This window comes from Ceratotherium simum, chromosome 27 (assembly GCF_057802395.1).
Source record: "Ceratotherium simum simum isolate JZ-2026a chromosome 27, ASM5780239v1, whole genome shotgun sequence".
Classification (NCBI taxonomy): Eukaryota; Metazoa; Chordata; class Mammalia; order Perissodactyla; family Rhinocerotidae; genus Ceratotherium; species Ceratotherium simum.
Window position 1 is genome coordinate 34,031,617 of NC_141926.1, and position 17,142 is coordinate 34,048,758.

General features: G+C 40.6%; 1 long non-coding RNA gene across 1 annotated transcript; it reads right to left on the reverse strand.

Moving 5' to 3' along the window:
• Positions 1–496: 496 nt before the first annotated feature.
• On the reverse strand, positions 497–15,929 carry LOC147913472 (uncharacterized). The gene is made up of 3 exons (XR_015548739.1): positions 15,665–15,929; positions 4,223–4,295; positions 497–3,097 (listed from the first exon to the last, which is right to left on the reverse strand). It is a non-coding gene; the product is annotated as an uncharacterized LOC147913472 (long non-coding RNA).
• Positions 15,930–17,142: the final 1,213 nt, after the last annotated feature.

Consider the following 17,142-nt stretch of genomic DNA (forward strand, 5'->3'; position numbering starts at 1 on the left):
CAGATTTTAGAAGAGTTCAAGAGCCAGACAATGCAGTAAGAAATAGAATAAGAAATGTTACCTTAGACAAGGAAAAACTATTTTGGATCAATTCTTATTACATTATTAAAGGTAATGAATGACTCTAATGTTTAGGTACTTGAAATCCAGTTCACAGTGATCAGGACTTTTTTTTTTGGCTGTGGAAGATTTGCCCTGGGTTAACATCTGCCACCAATCTTCCTCTTTTTGTATGTGAGGCCGCTGCCACAGCATGGCCACTGACAGATGAGTGGTGTAGGTCTGTGCCCGGAAACCGACCCTTGCCTGCCAAAGTGGAGCATACCGAATGTAACCACTAGGCCACTGGGGCTGGCCCTGAGACTTTTATTTCAACAGCATTGGTTGAATAATTTTTTGTTTTGAGAAACATGAAAAAGGGGTACATAATTTTATGATAATCTAAAAAGATTTAGCATATGCAGGACAACAGCTTAAAAAGATTTGAGGCAATTTCTATTTTCCAGCAACTGAATATTTTTATTAAAGATTGTTACCAGTAGTACAGAACTACTGTTACACTCCAAGTTCTTATTTATGGATTTACTTTTCCCCCAAAGGAAACTCTCATAAATGAAATAAATCACACAACAGTTATTGACAATATTTCAGAGATTTTCTCTTTCTAGGTACCAATTTTAGTCTCTTGCTGCAAACTTTTCTATATAACCTATGGAGGTATCCTTAAAGAAGTCTGACACTGCCCTATTCCATCTCTAACAACCACAACATTCACCCTTCTAGTTTAAGCCTAAAATGTGCAAATAAAATCTATGGATAAAAGAGAAAATTTCCCCCTGCCTAAAAATCACAACCTATTTGGCTAGAAATCTAGTGCCTTGACTTAATCCATTAAAATCTATGTTTCCTTTGAAAATGCAAATATTTCCTGGATTGGTCATACTCTGAGGCATCATTAATTTCTATCTGAATTACCAGTTAAGATCTCAGCAGGTATTAATTAGCAACCAAAAACAAAAACAGGTCTCAAAATAAGTGCTGGGTTTGTGAGAAGGTTCTTAGAGAAGAGGAGGGCATTCTACAAAAAATAAAATAGTTTATTGAAAGAGTGAGAATTATCGCATAGTGCACATTTCATAAATTTGATGAGGCATGCTACAGACTCTAACCCAAATATGTTGTCCTTCAGATCTCTACAAGAAATTATTTTCCTCATTCTCTTATTCAGGTGATTCTTAATCTAATAGTCACCATTATTATAAAGTTCTGCTTTAAAATGTTCTGGACGGTCATAGATTTTCCATTTCTGAGGAAGGGGCCAAGTGAGGTAGGAAGAGGGGGGCAATGGACGACATTGGCTAGGACGGTGATAAGTCAATTATAAATTGGGCTGAATCAGACTACGGGTCATCTGAGTAGCAAGAAGCAAACACCTACTGGAAGGCAGCATAGATAAATACTCAACTTTTCAAGATGTGGTAACTGGAAAACGTTCGTCTTCACATTCATAGTGGTATAAATAAGGCAGTAGTTAGATGAGGCTAAATGAAGAGCTGAGGAGATGAAGAGCTGATTTGAAATAAGGCAAACCAGGACCAGGCTATCATTCCCAGAAGTAGTTTCTGAATAACTGGAGGTCCCAGGGACCTGCCCAGAGCAGTAGGTGTTGGCTGAACAGGGAGGGGAAGGGCAAATTGGGTTAAAGACATGACATAAGATCAGCAGAAAGAATATCACACTATGGGCCGGCCCTGTGGCTTGGTGGTTGAGTGCGCGCGCTGCGATGCTGGCGGCCCGGGTTCGGATCCCGGGTGCGCATCGAGGCACCACTTCTCTGTCCATCCTGGGGCCGAGTCCCACATACAGCAGCTGGAGGGGTGTGCAGCTATGACATGCGGCTATCTGCTGGGGCTTTGGGGGCAAAAAAATAAAATAAATAAAAGAATATCACACTAAGAGAAAGGAGACAAAAAGCCTGGTTTTCTCTGTCTTTTTTTTTCTGATCAGCCTCATGACCTTAGGCAAGTTATTGAATAGTCACACAGACCCCAGTTGACATTCCATACTTATGGGGCCGGGAATATTTTGGGCACTGGGGATGCAAAAATAAATAAGGCATAAACATACTAATATGGCACACGCCTGAAGGAAGAGGATATTGTGAATTCCCTTTATGTAATTTTGTTAGAGGTGCGATAAAAGAATTCTTTGCTACTGGTTTCTATATCTTTGGTTTGTTTTATTTGTGCGGAAAAGCCACCTCAATAAATTGGGAAAGTTTTTATTTGCTAGCAGAGAATCTAAAGAAAGTGTACGTATGTGTATACCATTGGAATTTTTTTCTATAGTTCTTATTTTTCAAAAACTAGTGTATTCAACTTCATGACTGAGCAACATATCCAGATCATTTCCTAACAGGAACTACGGTACATTATAGGCACTGAGAACCACATCCTAATTTCCATTTTGAGGTTTACTTGATTTGGTATTTTTGTCAAAGTGAGAATATGCCTTATGTTAGGCAAAATTTACAATGGAACTTTTTTCCCCTAGATTATATTACAAAAATTCCATTCTTTATTTGATTTATGAACAAAATCCTTGACACTGGCCTCCCTCTGTCTCCTATATGCAATCATCATCAAAGTCTACCATTTTTATTTTCTAAATGTATTCAAATCCATCCACTTCTCTTCAGGCTAAGTGACCATCAACCACAGCTTTGGCTTGCTTTCTCATTTCCTCACATTTGCTCTAAGCCCTCCTAATCCATTCCCCAAATAGCAAGCAGATCTGCTAACAATGCGATGTGATCATCTCATGCTAGTGCTTAAAATCTTTCTGTAGCTTCCTTTTCCTATTTTTAAATATACATAAATGTATATACACACATCCATCCCTCCACACACACATTCACATGTGTGTATAACGGCCTGTCATCTGCCGATTCCTCTAACCCTTACTCCTTCCATCGGTGTGGTCTTCTATCAGTTCCTCCAGAGCACAATATTCCGTTTGACTCTAGATCTTCTCTTAGGCGAATTTCTTCTTGATATGTCTTCCCTCCCATTTGTCACTAAACGAATTCCTCTTCATCCTGCAAGATTTAGAATAAATATCACTTCTTCAAGAACTTTTCCTATCATGCCAAAGTGTATTAGGTTTCTCTCTCTTTATATAGCATAATCCTTCTCTATACATTTACTATATGGAGCTATCAAAATTGACAATTATGATTCATTACTAAGCGAATTAATACACTATTTCTGTAGAAAGACAACTTCAAAAAAAATTATACAAAACAAACCATTGGAGCTACACTTTAATGTTTTGAGGGTCTGGGTTCCCTTGGACAAGGGAAGATTTAATATCATTTTATGTGTCACAAATGCCTAACCTTTAAAACATCTCCATGCTGGCCTTGGTTCCTGAGACCTGTGCCTTTTGTAGGCATTTCAATGGATCTGTTCACTGGAGAAGGAAACGGAGCTTTCATGCTTCAATTATGACACCAGGGAGTGGCCAGATGCCTAAAATATTTTTTGTATTAAGTGTTTTCCGTTGGATCTTATGCTCTGTGAGGGTAAGAATTATGCCTGATTATATTCCTAGTCGCGGGTACTATGCCTCATGTACACTAAGAATTCAACAAATGTTATAAGTGGATAAATAGAACTTATTATTCTAATGTTGTTTCTGCCTAAACTTTTTATCCTACTTCCATCCCTAGATTCACCTTAGTTAATCCTTGAAGTATTTAGACACATATTTACCATTCTTACAATGACTATATTTGCTTCAGTGAATAACATATGCATGTACAGATTAGAAGTCAGAAAGTTTATGTATCCAACAGTGTTTTAAATTCCACAGTTCTAATATACTTTGAAACCACTAACAGTTTTTAACTCAATAACTTCTGATTAGTTTTTTGAAAGACAAAAGAGAAATTGAGGGGTAATTGAATTTATCCAATTTAAGTATTCACATCTCAAGAGAGAGAGAGCAGGAGCAAGTACGAGAAAGAAAATCAGAATCAAAACATTAAGAGCGAGAAGGATGACACTACCAATTTTTTCATACAAAACATTTTATGGCATAAATCTATTTTCACACAATATGTTCAATAGTTCTCATTCCAAACTAAAGCACATTAACTTTTAATCATACATAAAATGTCAGTTCTTAGCCAGAGAACGGAGAAATTCTTTACAAAACTTACCCTGATAAATTAAAGCCTGATGTTAGCTCTGCCAAATCCTCTAGTAGAATTACTTTAATGAATTTCAGCATAACTGAAAAAAAAGAAATTGCAGTTCAAAAAATTGGTAAAAGAAGTTTCAGTTTGAGTTTTTTCCTCTGTGACTTACTTTTAAAAAGAAAGAATTGGGAGAGGGAGTCTATAAAATGCATTGCTTTGCAAACTGAAGCTTGTACACACATTCAAATATACCTGTATTCAAAAATGTACTTTTATTCAAATATATATGATAAATGAAGGTAAAATGGATTTTAAGATACATTGTAAAATGTTATTTTTTCTCTCCTATGATGTCTTCTTTTTTTTTTTTTTTTTTAAAGATTTTATTTATTTATTTTTCCCCCAAAGCCCCAGTACGTAGTTGTCTGTCACAGCTGCACATCCTTCTAGTTGCTGTATGTGGGATGCGGCCTCAGCATGGCTGGAGGAGTGGTGCCTCGGTGCGCACCCGGGATCCGAACCCGGGCCGCCGGCAGCGGAGCGCACGCACCTAACCGCTAAGCCACGGGGCCGGCCCCTGATGTCTTCTATTTTAAACAAGAATATTATTAAAAATTAAAAATGTTATATGCAACAAAATTAAAAGTGTACAATTTCTGAAAAGAGGCAATACAATGCTGTTCTTACTAAGAAGCTGACAAGAAAGTAGAGAGTAAGACATTTGGCTTGTATTTAGCAAGAGTTTACTACTAATTCTTTTTAAAAGGCTATTTATGCAAATAGATTTGAAGAATTAAAAATTGATCAAGAAAAGTAATTAGAATCGTAAAATAGTGTTCATGGAAAATAACCATTAAAACCAGAACTGTTGCTGTTGTATAGTAAATAGAACAGTTCGCAAATTGGTAATTTAATTTTTTAACAATCTTAATTTGTGTGAGGTGCAAATACCACCACAACCATTTTATCATTGTGGGTTTAACACCAACACGTGAGGGAACACTCGGCCCTCTTTGACCAAATTGTTCTTCTCTTTCTTGTCTTCTTTAAAATTACAGTGCTTCATTATAGTCCAGGTAGCCCTTTCTCTGAAGCTTTTCTTTCTGAACACCTCACCTAAACCCCAGGCCTCAAACCCCATGCCCACTTATGCATAATGAGCTGCCTTCCCCCCTGAGCGCCCACGACACTGTGCTATCACAGCCCTCGTATTATGTTTGCATGAGCCCTTTTCTTCTATAGCCCCACAAGCCATCAGTCAGGAATTTGTTTTATGTATCTATGTATTAGCATCTAGCCTAGCACCTATTCCAAAGGAACCTCTTCAGAAATGTTAAGCACTTTAATTTCTTGTGTAAAATCTAGGCCAAGGAACAGTTTATACATTTACAGTTAAGAAAATCTAAATTTGTGTCCTATAGACTATTGCTTTTAAAGTATTTCATTATGCAAGTTCCGTTTTGAATATATGGTATAGATTATGTCACTTTGATACCAGGGTGATTTTTAAAATCCACAAGGATGACTCTATATCAGGGACAGCAAAGTCATGTACTAAAAGGAACAAGAAAATCAGTATAATTGCAAGAAAATAAGATAACTGAATTTAACAAGCGTGGTATGCAATAAACAGTAGTGGAGACTATGGCCAAATAACATTTGTTTTTGCTATTTTGAAGGAGGTGGCTACTATGCACTTCCAGACCACTGTTGTACAGAAAGAGTGCACTTTTGGATATGCTAATTTTTCATGAGAAACTAGATCTTACAACAACTAGTTTGTATCTCACTCATAACATATTTATAACAAGTCTTCATTTATATTTCTTATGCAACTTCTCAAATTTAGACCAATACTAACATATCTAAATTGAATGACCCTCTTAACTGTTCATGCTAAGATATGAAAGATGTGAATATATCCAACGTCATACTTCCGTTGAACATTCTCTGACTTTCTACTGCCTATGAGAGAAATCCAGTGTGTCTTATCCTGGGGTTCTCAAGTCTAACGTTGTTCACCTAATTTATGTTTATACATTTCGTTCTACTTCATAATTTGGAGCAATCAGTCAATCAATCAATAACAGAATTGTGCTGTCTTTGTGTGTGAATCTGTAAGCACTCTTAAATGCAATCTGCAAGGGGACTTAAAGAATCTGAGTTTCTTAATGAATTTAAGATTCTACATACTGGATTATGCAACAGTCTGATTTAACACATTCACTGTGTGATTCACAAATTACCTTACCCCAGTCAAACACATTCATTCTGTAGACTAAAAGAGTAAACATACCTTTTACATGTTTCTAGATTGGCTTAGATTCTGAGATTACATGGATATTTTTGTTTAATAATTGAAAAATCATTCCAAGTAATAATTTTCATTGAATAATTTAGGAAGGACCTTAGGAGGAAGAGAGCCTATTGCTTTTTGTTAATAAAGAGAATAGGAATCAGAATCTTATACATTTAAAGTGAGATGTTTCATCCATATTCAGTCCTTTTTCCTTGGCTTTCATAATCTTTGGAATATAAAGGTTCTACAACTCCCTCCACATGATCTTACTGATAACTCCCAGTGCTCCGATAATTCACCGCATTTGATTTTATAAGATCCTGGTCTTGAAGTCTTAGCATGACCAATAATTTCTACTAATTTTATCCAAAGCCAAATCATATTTTATTCTTAAATTTTCTTTTTATAAGAATGAAAAGCTTTCTCACCATCCTTCAAACATGCCTTGCAGGTACTCATATCCTCATGCTTCTTATTCCTAACCCTAACCTTTCCTTAATTTATACTTGTGAAACATGGAAACTTCTAACATTTTTTAAACGTCTTCCAGGTCACAGTTATCCATTTTCCTGACTTATGCATCATGTTGTATTCCCCTGCTTAGAATTTTTAGCCATTTTTTCCCCACACTTGCTGTCAGTAAGTAGCACAGGAACAAAAGATTTTTCTCTTATGTGTGCTATAATTAGCATAGTGCCTTGAATATTGTAATTGGTCAATAATCTTATAGAAAGAAGTACCAATAAAATCTAGGCTAGCAGTATAACTTAGAACACAAAATTTGACTAAGGCTTCCTGTAAATCAAAGCACAAATGGAGAATAGTCAGTTATAATGCTTCATTATCTAATAAAAGGAACTAAATAAATCCATAGAGGGAGGGAAAAGAAACTTTTCCTGGCTCTAAATGTAAAGAGAAATTCATTACATGAATGTTTTTTGAACAACATAATGGACGTGCCTTCAATAGCAGTGTCACAAGATATTAGACTAACTTTTAAGCTAGTTGTTTCTTATGTCTATCCACAATAAAAACAAGAAGCAAAATGCAGAATCAAATTTCTATGAGGGAATCGCAGTGGCATTAAAATTATATTACAGCATAGGTTTGAAGAGTTCTTGTTGTGACAAAGAACCAGTAAATATTTTTTATTTCCCAAAGGGTAAATCTATAGATAGACCAGGAGATGGAAATGCTGGAGAGATAGGTTGGAGGTAAATGATGAAGAAGTAAAGGTATTTTGATTTCACTATGGGGAAAAAAATTAGGATTGTAATGTGGGAGACACATGATTGGGCTTGTATTTTAGAATGACAATTCAGATTGTTTGCACCATGACCTCAAGTTCTTTATATTTATCCTACTGGAATAACCACAGAGATATATTTCTAAAGGCTTCTATAGAAACAATGCTTGATTGAAAAACAGAATAATTTGTGACCCTCAATTAGTAATTGGTTACATAATGTACTATAAATCCATATTAAGAAATACTCTACAGCACTGCAAAAATAAAGTAGGTTTATGTTTACAGGTAGAGAAATATCTACAAAATATGCTAATAAAAGAAAGAGATTCAGTCTCAGGGTTTTGCCCCAGGATGTAGATTGCTGGAAGCAGAGTCTTTCCCACATTGACAAGAAAGAGCAAGAATAACTTCAAATTCACTTTTTTCCAATCTTCTGGTGACCTGAACTTACAGAATAACCAACTGGCATGACATATAAAGAGAGACAATGGCTGCAGAGAGAGAGAGAGAGAACACATGTAAGAGTTGAGCTAGAAAATCTGACACACTGGTGAAGACTGAATGTGTGCTGGCAGAGCAGTGTAAAACGCTGGATGTTGCTATATCCTCTTGATGGCTCTTTCTCTATGAACCCTCTGGAGACACAGAAAAGCTTGGAAAGGGCCCAACATCACTTGCTGTGGTGCAGGCTGGGAAAGGAGAGCAGCAGCCATTGGGGACGGACAAGAAACTATGGAGAACTTTCTCCTCTGTCTTCACTACAGAACAGAAGCCATAATATGTGGGGAGAGGGTAACCAGTGCTACTGCCCTTAGGGCTAGGGCATTGGTGAAAACTCATTGCAGAGAGGTGAAGGGAACAGGAGAAAACAAAAAAGAAAAGCAAACAAACACACTAAAAAAGCAACTTACTCCCGGAGGAGGAACATAATTATACACTGAGCCCACAACCAGTGAGACTAAGTGATAGAGCCATTCTGGAAAATAGTTCATCAGGGTTTTTTGGGAAGATTTTAAATAATAAATTCAATTTCATCACTAGATTTAGGGCTATTCTGTTTATCCATTTCATCTTGAGTGAGTTGTGGTTTTTTGTGTTTTTTAAGAATTAGTTAATTTATCTTAGTAGACTTTTAATGTCTGCTGAGTCTGTAGTAATATCTTGTATTTCATTCCTCTATTGATACCGAACCAAGTGGGCTTGCCTCCTGGTGAGTTAAATAAGACTCTACACCAGTGAAAATTGTCTCACAAAGTAAGGTGTATTCGCAGCAAACAGGAGGCCATGAAGAATTGTTTCCAAAGTCATGGCGTTCCCAAACAAAGGAAAGCAGGAACTTTTATTTGGTTGGGGAATGAATATTCAAAAGGGATAGGCGGGTATTCACTTGCACAGGCTCAGTTGGAGAACTTGCTTCCACATGAAGAGGTCTAAGCTCCTCCTGGAGAGATCTTTGCATTAAAAATAAGGCAAAGGTCATGGGCATAGCTCTTGTGGTGAGGCTTAGTCAGTTTCAGGATGGCTGGTGGTTACATCTCCCTTGAGTGCCTCCCTAGGTCAGTTTCAGGATGGCTGGTGGTTACAACCTCCTTAACACACAAAAGGAAAAAAAAAACTTGGAAAAACAGTTAATTGCTTCCAAACCCACCTTTGAGTTTCTCGAGGCACCTAATTGGTGACAAATCCCCCCTCTAGTTTTACCCTGCTCCTCATTCTTGAGGGGCACAGGTCAAAAGTCCTTCTTCTGTAACTGCTTCCTGCTGAGCATGGGTGTTGTCATAGGAACCAGCAGAGGAGCAGAATTTCCAGCTAATCTCAAATAGGTTTGTGGGTCACCAGAAGCATAGCCCCAAGTTGTTTGTAACAACCACGTGTAATTTCATAGCCTCAATGTTTTTAGGATCTGTGCACACTTGCCCTTCCCCCTGTAGATTCCATCACCTTTTACAGTCTAGATACTGGGTTGCCCACTTCTCTGATGGACCTAGTCCTGCTGCCCAGGAACATGCAACCTCATTGGAAGCATGCTGTGCCTAAACAGTATGAGGTTGGTTAGGATCCAGGGCAGAGCCTGGGGTGGATAGCCGGTCATTACTTCTCTGAACAAGTAGTCAGGCAGAAAACTCACAGGACTTATATCTGCACAGTTTATAGAGTGATTTTCTTTTCAGGTGAATGGCTTAGATTTAGAAAGCAGAGGAGAAACAACCCAAAAGTTTTAACAACCACCAAGCACACAGTTTGCTTTTAAACTATTACAAAAACAAATTTTAGTGACAGTGAGGTAGCTACAGGTCACCTGCTTACATTTCTTCTTCAAAATATTTTTCTTAGTACAACTGGCTTGCGTAACACTTGAATGTAGTTTCAAAAAAATAGATTTCTATTTTATAATCAGTAATAACTTAAGAACACATTAAAAAAACATTTTATGGAAGCATTTGTCGGGGGAAGAGGGAGAATCTCCCTCCTCCCTTTCCCTTAAGGTTCTTCTGGCTGGCCAAATAATCAACAAGACAGGTTAGCAGGAGAAAATAATACCAAGTTTAATAACATGTATACATGGGAGAAACTCAGAAATGAGCAACTCGTCCCTCTGTCTAAGCTGCTTGCTTAAGTATTGCAGCTAAAGGTGAAGGAACGTGCTGGGGGTGGGTAGTGGCCTGGGACTTCAGAGGGCAGAAGGACAATTCTTTTCAGGGTCATCTATTGATAATTTGGTCAGGGAGAGATAGAGTTTTTTTGATAAAAGGGGCTTGGTGCCCCTCCCATTGTAACATCTATTTTACATTATCTTTATAGCCATCATGATAGAAGATCTGTTCCAGGAATGAGCCACCATGTCAGATTCTTTAGGCAGTTAGTGGGGGAGGTCAAATGTCCTTATTGTCTTCAGCTCGAAATAATCCGCAAACCAGAGTGGTGCTTCCTGGGGCAGCTTGCCCTGAGCACCATCACATTTATAATATTCCTAAGGTTATCTTGTATCATGAGATCTTGGATGTTTGATGAGGTCTAAATTCTGAAGCTTAACCCACATTCTTTACATGCATAAGGTTTCTCACCAGTGTCAATTTTATGGACTACAGAAGTTATTGATATAAAAGCTGGCCCATTGTCACTCTGAACTGATCTAGGCAACCCAAAATGGGGTAACAACACTTTTTTACTTTATTAGCCCCTTTCAACCTACAAGGAAAGGCTTCAGTCCTCCCATAAATGTATCCACAAATACCAAGAGGTATTTGTACCCTCTAGGGTCCGCGGGCATAACAGTAAAATCAACTTGCCAGTTTTCTGCGGGTGAAGTCCACAAATTTGAGTTGTTTTGGCCAGGGGAGGTACAGGAGGTCTGGTTTGTACATTATTCTTCTGGCAACAAACGCATTGTGCAGTTATTACCCGGGGTGCTTATGACCTTCGTCAGCCATGGGTATAAGGCTTCTTCTCCATAATGGATAGAATCATGAGCACTCTTGAGGAGCCCCCAAGCTGTTTGTTTGGGGACCCAAATCCTCCCTCGTGGGTTTATCATCCAGCCCTTAACTATTGGGGACCACTGAGAACTCTGTGTTGTGGCTTCTCTTACTCCCTCAGTGGAATACACTGGTGTAAACTCATAGAAGGGTAGAATGGGAATTAATGGCAGTTAGAGAAGCTCTCCTGATATAGCCGCCCTTTTTGCAGCTGCATCTGCCAAGTTATTCCCTTTGATAGCCTCTGATTCCCCCCTTTGATGGCCTCTACAATGGACCACAGCTACTGCCTTGGGGCCCTGTACTGCTTCCAGCAGTTTAAGGATCTCTGGCCCATGTTTAATTTCCTTACTGCTGGTATTAAGGAGTCCTCTTTCTTTCCAAATGGCTCCATGAGCGTTTATTACAGAGAAAGCATATTTAGAGTCTGCGTATATTGTTATTTTTTCTTTTCCCAATTCCAAAGCTCTCCTTAATGCAATTATTTCTGTCTTTTGAGCCAAGGTGCCTGGTGTCAGCCCCTTGGCCTCTATGATTGCATGCAGAGACACTATTGCAGAACCTGCTCTTCTTTGTCCCTTATTCCTGAAACTGCCCCCATCTACAAACCGTATTTCCTCTGCGTTAGGCAATGGTTCACTCTGGAGATCTCTGGCTAGAGTAAACCTGATCAATCACCTCTGGGCGAGCATGGGTAATAGGCCCATTGGAATGAGGGAGTAGGGTAGCTGGGTTTAAGGTATGACAGGGCTTTAAGGAAATCTGATTCTACTCTGGGATAGCCATAGATGTCCTTTAGTCTCTAGCTGGCTAGAGACTTGATGGGTGGGGGGGGTCCACACCATCATAGGTTGGCCCATAGTCAGTGTTTTGCTTTCTTGATTAGGAGGCAGGTGGCGGCTACAGCTCTCAAGCATGGGGCCATCCTTTCTCCACGGTGTCTAGCTGCTTTGAGAAACGGGCACCATTCTTTTTAGGGGTCCCAACATTTGGGTTAGCACTCCTATAGTTATTCCCTGTCTTTCATGAGCCCCAAATACTTTGCAGTCTCTTTTTAGATATTTGTGCCTTTCCTTTAGACACTTTATATCTCTTACAGACTAGGTAGTTTAACATATTTAACTCAATTCCCACACTGTCTGCCTGGAGGCAGCATCAGATCCCACAGAGTAAGGATTCAGTCCTACACGGTTACACTTTGCCTCCCATTTTAGATGACAATTGCAAGTCCAGATTGTCACCTGTGCTTCTGACCAATCAGCCACAGACCAGAGGTTTCCATAATCCCCGCCCATTGACTTTTGGTAATTGAACTTAATCTTCAACTCCTCTCCCCACCCTGGGGGTGTGGGGAGGGGGACAGGGCTTAAAGTTCCAACCCCCAAATCACACAATTGGTTTCCCTGACAACCAGCCTCCACCTTTAGGGGCTTTCCAAAGGTAGGACTAAAGTATTTATCATAACAAAGGATGCCCCTATGGCTCTTATGTGAGAAATTACAAAGTTTTTAGGAGCTCTGTCTTAGAAACAAAATGAAGATATCTACTATTATAAACCCAGCACTATATAGCACTGACAGCAGTAAGTTCTTGAACAAAATTTATATTCCCCTGTTCCCAGCCTTTTACAAATCTATATTCCCCTGTTCCAAAAGCCCATTGATTACAGGAAAGATTTCTCTTTACAGCTTTTTGTTTCAAGGGGTACGGGTTTACCCAGAGCCGGTGATCCATCTCCTTCAATTTTACCTTTACTGGCATGGCACCTGTCCTTGTGCCCATAATTTCGAGTTAACGTGGCTTAAAATATTTAGGGGAATCTCTTCCTTCTTAGGTGCCGATGAATCCTGTAATAGGGTCATAAACTTAACTTCCTGACTTTTGGGAACTTGGATCTCTATTTTATCTTGTTCCCAGCTTATGGAAGGCTCTAACTTTAGATAGCATCTCCCTCCCTAGAAGGGGAACAGGGCATTCTGGTACATACAGAAAAGAATGCTCCAGCATATTTTTATCCTATTTCACAGGTCAGGGGCTCCAGAAACCTTTCGGTCTCTCCTTTTCCTGATACCTCTTTTATGTCACACTTTCTTTTTGAAAGCTTTCTGTTTTGGGCATTCAACACCAAGAATATGGCTCCAATATTGAGCAAGAATTTTTAATATATTGTCTTCCTACTGCCAAGGTCACCCAGGCTCCTAGAGTTAATTGGGGAGCCCCATGGCCCCATCACATCTCATCTGTAGTCAAGGGAAGTTGCCATGGCTCGCTCCTGTTCAATCCCTTCCCCCTATGGGGCTGGTTTGGACAATCCGCCACCAATGCCCTTCCTGTTTGTAGTACACGCACTGATTAGCCCCCAACTTTGTTGGTGGCTTTTTAGTCCTTCAGTGGGGCCCGGGTCACTCACCCATGGCGTCTTCCTTCTCTCCTTTGGGTTACCTTGAGTGGACTGGAGGGCCACAGCTAATGGGGAGGCTTACCTTTTATCTCCTTGTCTTCCTTTTCATCCTTGGCTTCATCCCGGTGATTGAACACCCTAGATGCAGCCTCTACTAGTTGAGCAGGGTTAGTGTCAGGACCTATAGCCAACTTCTGGAGTTTTCTACAGATGTCTGGAACACTTTGAGATGTGAAAGAGGTATTGAGAACCACTGTACTGCCCTGGGTTCCAATTAGTATATCACTTGAGGCAGTCCTGCAGCCTCTGAAAAATAGGCAGGTTTTCCTCAGGGCCTTGTTGGACCTCTCTCAATTTAGACCAGTCAAGGGGTGGCTGGCTTACTGTTTTCACGGCTTTCTAAAGCAAACCCCAAAAATATCCTAGTTTTTTTATCTTCGGAATCATTGGGATTCTACTCAGGGTCAGTCCCTGGTACAGCCTGTTCACTAAACTTGCGAATGTCTGATCCTGGGTCGTATTCATTATGTTTGTTCACTAGCCCTTAACAGAACAGATGACTTTTCCTCAGCCATGAAGAGTGTAGTTAACAGGCTTTGAATATCTGTGCAGGTTGGATTATGAGTGGAGAAGATTCCCTTTATCAGGTTTATGAACGCCTCTGGGTCAGCCCTCAATCCTTTAGTGTGTGTCTTCCCATTATACATATCAGAGGTGGACAAAGGGACATACACATTAATTAATCTCCCCTCACCGTCAGGCACCTGTCTTAGGGGATATACCCCAGGTTCATAACTGGTTTCTAACCTAGTTGTACTATCTGGAAGAGGAGGGTGAAGTGTCTTTGGTTGTTGGAGAGTCCAATTCCCTGTGGAGGGATTGCTCGGGGGGCATAATAAAGGGTTTGGCCCTGTTACTGCCTCTGGAGTCTCTCAGGGCTCACCAGCTGGCCCGAAGCTGGAGTACCTGAGCGAGGTGGACTCTGAGGTGGGCTCTGAGGTGGGCTTCCCTCAGTCCCACACTTCCTGATTTGGAGAAGCAAATCCTCCTCATTAGAGACATAGTGCCACGAAGCACTGGGCATAAGGGATTTCTTCCCATTTAACATTTCGGCTCCCCTTTTCGGCCCATTTTTCCCCATCTTCCCGTGAATATTACAGCCAGGCTGTCGTCTGTCCTTGGGTCAATGGTAAATACCCGAAGACATTCCAATTCTGGAAGATTCAGCCCAATGGGCTCTGCTCCAGGATGGAGCCTGTTGCCCCCATTTCCAGCACCTTCTCTTATGATCTGTTTCCAATCTCCCTGGAGCAACCTGTAACTGTTAGTGGTGACGCAGATGCCACAAAGTTGTGCCCAGAGGAGGTTTAGCACCCGAATGGCCTGAAACTAGACCCGGGCCACGTAACTAAATCCTTAAAAGGAAAATCAAACTGGTGGACGCTGGGTTTCACCCCGCGACCACTGATAGGGAGGACAAGGAAAAAGGAACCTAGGAGTCCTGAAAAGCCAGACTGTGGAAAACGTCGAGCGTCCTTGACAAAAACGCTATGTCAAGCGTCCTTGACAAAAACACACAGACACAGACAAACAAACAAACAAAAACCGGTTCAGCAACTCCAGAGGGGTTTAACCGCATCCAAGCGGACCCCTACTCCCATCACAGGCACAACACAGAGACAGACTCAGGGGGCCTCAAACCCCCACCTCATCACTCCAGATGTGATTTAATCTCCAGAGGGGATTTCACCCCTAGACAGACAGACTCAGTGCACTCTAGGTGAGATTCAATCTCCAGATGGGTTTTGACCGCTGACTAGTCACCAGGGATTGCTCCCGTTTCGCCAGAACTGAGCATCGGCCCTTCCGGAGTGGCCGGGTCATGCAATCCTTCCAGACAGAGGGGACTCGCACTCTCTTGAGCCAGGCTACCTCTGGGTGGGGACTTAAATCCCGAAGCCAGGCCCCAACAGAGTCTTTGTGAGACAACTTAAGAAACTAACTCTTATAGCCATGCCATGGGGTTGGCGCCACTCACCTCCATGGAGAGATCCTCCAAGCAAAGCGCTTAGTGTGGCCGCTGGGTCTCCTGAGGGGGCAGCAACGTCAAGCCGGCAGCACGGGGACCATGAAGCGGTATGTCCTGTCTGGGTCACCAATTTGATACCAAACCAAGTGGGCTCACGTCCTGATGAGTTAAATAAGACCCTACACCAGTGGAAGTTGTCCCACAAAGTAAAGTGTATTTGCAGCAAATGGGACGCCCCGAGGAATCATGTCCAAAGTCATGGCGTCCCCGAACAAAGGAAAGCAGGGACTTTTATTTGGTAGGGGAACGAATATTCAAAAGGGAGAGGTGGGTATTCGCTTGCACAGGCTCAGCTGGAGAACATACTTCCACATAATGAGGCCTAAGCTCCTCCTGGAGAGATCTTTGCATTAAAAATAAGACAAAGGTCACGGGGATAGCTCTTGTGGTGAGGCTTGGTCAGTTTCAGGATGGCTGGTGGTTACATCTCCTTAACACACAAAAGGAAAAGAAACAACTAGGAAAAACAGTTAATTGCTTCCAAACCCATCTTTGAGTTTCTCGAGACACCTAATAGGTGACAATATTGTTAATTTATGTTTTCCCCTTTTCTTTTTCCATTTTGCTGGAAGTTCATCTGAAACCAGCAAACAGTTAGCCTTTGATGCTTAGGTAGCTTGTAACTAAAGTTTTTTTTCCCTTTTTGCAATTACTGATTGTAGCTTTTAGTTGCTTACCCGCCCATTGTTAACTGTGCTGTGTAGGCAATATGCTATCTGACTCCCATTAGTTCCTATAGATAACATCTCCCTGGTGCCTGGGCCACCACAGAAACGGATGTTTGAGCTGTTTTTCAGGAATTAGGACCCCTTTGTCCTGTTCAGGACAGTTGAGACAACTAACCCAGTAACTGGACCTGCACGGAAACCTGATAAGTGATCTTTTGATGTCGAGGCTAAAAACGCCCTCAGATCGTGTTAACGCCACAATTTTGTGAACATACGTCCTGTGAAGAGGCATGAATTCTGACTACACCTGTGCAGATCAATTACCTCACCTCTCCTCACCTCCAATCATCCATCTCTACACTTCAGACCACCTCGCCCTGTACTCCATAAATATCCCTGAGCCCCCATTTTTGGGGAGGTGGAGTTGAGACTCCTTCTCCTGTTTCTTCACTTGGAGGCCTTGTGATTAAAACTCTCCCTGCTGCAATCTCGTCTCAGTTTTTGGCTTTCTGGGCGATGGGCAAAAACGAACCTGGTTAGGCAACACATCCATTTAATTTATTTTTTTTCAAAGAAAAACTTTGTGTCCTTGATTTTCTCTATTGTTTTCCTGTTTTAAATTTCTTTTATTTCTGCTCCCATTTTCATTATTTCCTTTATTCTGCATAGTTAGATTTGTTTTGTTCTTCTTTACTAGTTTTGTAAGGGGGGAGCTTAGATTATTGATTTGAGACCTTTCTTCTATTCTAATATAAGCAT